Below are 4,682 nucleotides of genomic sequence, written 5' to 3'. Positions count from 1 at the left end.
TAATGTTTCTGAGTTCATCTTTGTTGTAGAATGTATCAGTACTTCACTTTTTATGGCTGAATATATTCCACTGTAGGTATAGACTGCAATTTGTGCATTCATCCACTGATGGACATTTGGGCTGTTTCTATTTTTTGACTATTGTGAATAATGCTGCTATACTATATTTGAGTACCTGTTTTTAATTCTTTGAGGTATATACCGAGAGTTGAAATTGCTGGGTCATATAGTAATTCTATGTTTAACTCCTGGAGGAGCTACAAAACTGTATTTCATAGCAGCTGAACCACTTTACATTTTTGCCATATCTACAAGTAATGTATGAGAGCACCAGTTGCTCCACATCCTGACCAACATTTGTTATTTTCTGTGATTTGTTGGTTTGTTTTATTACAGTCATTCTAGTGGGTTTGATATGGTACCTCATTGTGGTTTTGATTTGCGTTTTCCTAATAACTGATGATGTTGAGAGGTTTTCATGTGTTTGTTGGATATCTGTACATCTTCTTTTAAGAATGTCTAGTCAAGCTCTTAACCCTATCCCCTTTTTTGGCTCTAGTTATTTTCATTGAGGTAATGGTGGTGAGTTAATGTGAGGCAAAGAGTAAGTCTAGGACTGTGCCCAGGTTTCTTTCTTTTATTTTCTTTCAAAACACTTTGAATGCATTTTTAAATTGTAGTAAAAAAATATATAACATGAATTATATCTTCTTAACAATTTTTAAGCTTGCACTTCAGTAATATTAATACATTCACAGTGTTGTAAAACAGATCTCCAGGACTTTCGCATCTGGCAAAATGGAAACTCCGTACTCATTAAGCAACTACCCTGTTTTCCTTCCCTCAGCCTTTGGTAACCATTTAAAAATAGATTGCCAAATCCAAGGTCAGGAAGATTTACCCCTCTAATCTAATCTTAAAGATATACCCATATATTATAGTTTTATGCCTGTTTAGGTCATTGATCCATTTTTAGTTTATTTTTTTACTGTGGTATGAGGTAGGGAACACAACTTCATTCTTTGCATGTGGCTATATATTTGGTCCAGCACCATTTGTCAAGAGACTGTTCTCTCCCTCATTGAATGGTTTTGTCACTCTTTTGGGTTTTTTTTTTTTTTTGAGACAGAGCCTCAAACTGTCACCCTGGGTAGAGTGCCATAGCTTCACTGCTCACAGCAACCTCCAACTCCTGGGCTCAAGCGAGTCTCCTGCCTCAGCCTCCCAAGTAGCTGGGACCACAGGCGCCCGCCACAACGCCCAGCTATTTTTTGGTTGCAGCCATTATTGTTGTTTGGCGGGTCCGGGCTGGATTCGAACCTGCCACCTTAGGTGTATGTGGCTGGCGTCTTAACCACTTGAGCCACAGGCGCCAAGCCTTTCTTTGGTTTTTGTTGCACTTTAGCCAGGGCTAGGTTCGAACCCACCACCCTCGGTGCCCTACTCACTGAGCCACAGGCACTGCCCTGTTTTGTCACTCTTGTTGAAAATTGATTGCCACTGATGTTTGGATTTGTTTTTGTATGTTATACTGTTCTGATTACTATAGGTTTGTAATAAGTGTCAACACAGGACGAGTTCTGTGAGTGAGTTCTTCAACTTTGTTCTTTTTTCAGGATAGGTTTAGGTCTTAAAGATCCCTTCCAATTCCATATGAATTTTAGTGTCAGCTTGTCCATTTCTGCAAAACATGCAGTGGGGGTTTGCATTTAATCTATAGGTCAATTGGGGAGTACTTCTGTCTCTACAATGTTAAGTTTTCCAACCCATAAACACAGGCTGTCTTCCCATTTATTGCCATGTGCTGCATAACAGTGTTTTGGTCAATAGCGTACTGTATATATGAAGGTAGTCCCATAAGATAATGGAACTGGAAAATTCCTATCACCTAGTGACACCTTAATGATCCTGACCTTGTGTAGGTTTAGGCTGATGGCTATGTTTGTGTCTTAACTTTTGGCAAAAATGTTTAAAATCCTTAAAAAAATTAAAAAATTTAAAAGTGGAAAAAAGTTCATAGAATAGGCCTACAAAGAACGTATTTTTGCACAGCTATACAATGTGTGTTTTAAGTGTTATAAAAAAGAGTCAAAAAAACAAAACCTCTTAACAAAAATTTAGAGGTTTAGAAAGTTAAAAAGTTAGAGTATAGGTTAATTTATTATTGGAAGAAAAATATTTTTTATAAATTTAGTGTTGCCTAAGTATAGTGTTTATAAAGTCTGCAATAGTGTACAGTAATATCCTGGGCCTACATATTCACTCACCACTTACTGACATACCCAGGGCAATGTCCAGTTCTGTGAGCTCCATTTGTGACCATTTTTTATCTTTCACGTATTTTTACTACGTGTTTATGTTTTGGTACACAAATAGTCACCATTGTGTTATAATAGCGTACAGTATGTACTATAGTAACACATCAGATAGGTTTGTAGCCTTAGGCAAATGTTCTCCAGATTCATCCAGGTTCTTCCATAAGATACAGAATCTGCATCTTTTAAGTCTGAGTGGTGTTCCATAGTATATGGATTGTTCCAGAGTATATGTATACTCAGTGTTGTCCTGAGTATACCACAATGAAGTTGAGTCTACTCATGTGTTGAAGGGCACCTGGGTTGTTTCCACATTTTGACAATTGTGAATAATGCTGTTATAAACATTTGAGTGCAAATGCCTTTATGGTAAAATTACTTTTTTCCTTTTGGGTAGACACCTAGTAATGGGATTGCAGGATCAAATGATAGGTCTACTTTTAATTCTTTGAGAAATCTCCATACTTCTTTCCACAGAGGCCGTCCTAGTTTACAGTGCCACCAACAGTGTATAAGTGGTCCCTTCTCTCTATACCATCACAGCATCTGTTACTTGGGGACTTTATGATGTGGGCCATTCTAATGGGGGTTAGGTGATATTTCAAAGTGGCTTTGGTTTCATTTCTCTGATCATTTGGGATGATGAGGATTTTTTTCATGTGTTTTTTGGCCATTCCTCTGTTCTCATGAAAAAAGTTTCTGTTCATGTCTCTTGCCCAATTTTTACTGGGGTTGATTGATCTTGTTGATTTGCTTGAATTCTTTACAGATTCTTATTAGCCCTTTGTCAGATTTGTAGCATGCAAATATCTTTTCCCTTTCTATTGGTTGTCTTTTTGTTAATTATGTTCTTAGCTATGCAGAAGCTTTTTAACTTGATCGGAACCCATTTATTTTTGTTGTTGGCTGTGATTACCAGCGGGTTCTTCTTCATAAATTCTTTCCCTAGGCTGATAAGATTTTTTTTTTTTTTTTTTTTGGAGACAGAGCCTCAAGCTGTCACCCTGGGTAGAGTGCTGTGACATCACAGCTCCCAGCAACCTCCAGCTCCTGGGCTCAAGCGAGTCTCCTGCCTCAGCCTCCCAAGTAGCTGGGACCACAGGCGCCCACCACAACGCCTGGCTATTTTTTGGTTGCAGCCATCATTGTTGTTTGCTGGGCCTTGGCTGGATTCCAACCCGCCACCTTAGGTGTCTGTGGCTGATGCCTTAGCCACTTGAGCCACAGGCGCTGAGCCAAGATTAAGGGTTTTTACCACACTTTCTTCTAGAGTTTTTATAGTTTCATGTTTTAGATTTAAATCTTTCATCCATTATGAGTTAATTTTTGTAAGAAGTGCAGGTCTTATTTTAGTCTTTTACACATGGCTAACCAGTTTTCCCAGCACCATTTATTAAAAAGGTATTTTTTCCCCCAGTGTATGCTGTTATTTACTTTGTAAAAGATCAGATGGCAATATGAGGCTGTTTTCAACTATAGAGTCTCTGTTCTGTCCCATAAATGTATGTCTCTGTGTTTTTGCCAATACCATAGTGTTTTTATCATTAGAATCTTGTAGTATAGCTTGAAGTGTGGTAAACTGATGCTTCCAGATTTATTTTTCATAGAATTGCATTGGCTATTTGGGATTCTTTTTCTGCTTTAATACAAAATATACATCTATTTTTTAAAGCTCTTTAAAATATTATGTTGGTATTTTGTTGGGCATTGCATTAAATCTGTAGATTGCTTTGGGTAATACGTAGGAGGAAGATAGATTGCTCAGAGGAGCATCCTGCCTCAATTCTGAGGTAACCAGGGAGAATGCCTGAAAGTGGGCAATTCCTAGGAATCTTTAGAATAACAAAAGAGGAAAAGAATTTGGAGGTGCCTGCAGGCCTAGTCAGAATGGACTAGGCCCCAAGGCCCATGCATTTGAGAGTCGATAAATGGGAGGGATTAAACTCTTCCAATATGCAGTTAAACTAGAAAACCTAGTTTACTCCCCTACCTGAACAGAACTGGCTTCTCCCTCCCCCACTATTGACATACACCACTGGCTGTTTATCAACCCCCTGCCACTTACCCTGGGTTTTGCTCTATCCAGTTTTCCTGGGAACTTTGGATTCTTTCAACCCTATCTTTTGCATATGCACCTTTGTCAGAAACAAACTAATAAAAACCTTCTGAAGATGGCCTGTGGCTCAAGTGGCTCAGGTGCCAGCCACATACACCCAAGGTGGCGGATTCTAATCCAGCCCAGTTCCGCCAAACAACAATGACGGCTGCAATCAAAAAATAGCCGGGCATTGTGGCGGGCGCCTGTGGTCCCAGCTACTTGGGAGGCGGAGGCAGGAGACTCGCTTGAGCCCAGGAGTTGGAGGTTGC

Source organism: Otolemur garnettii, unplaced genomic scaffold, assembly GCF_000181295.1.
Source record: "Otolemur garnettii isolate 467f Iridium unplaced genomic scaffold, OtoGar3 scaffold00006, whole genome shotgun sequence".
NCBI classification, from domain to species: Eukaryota; Metazoa; Chordata; class Mammalia; order Primates; family Galagidae; genus Otolemur; species Otolemur garnettii.
Note: the sequence above shows the minus strand (reverse complement) of the source record.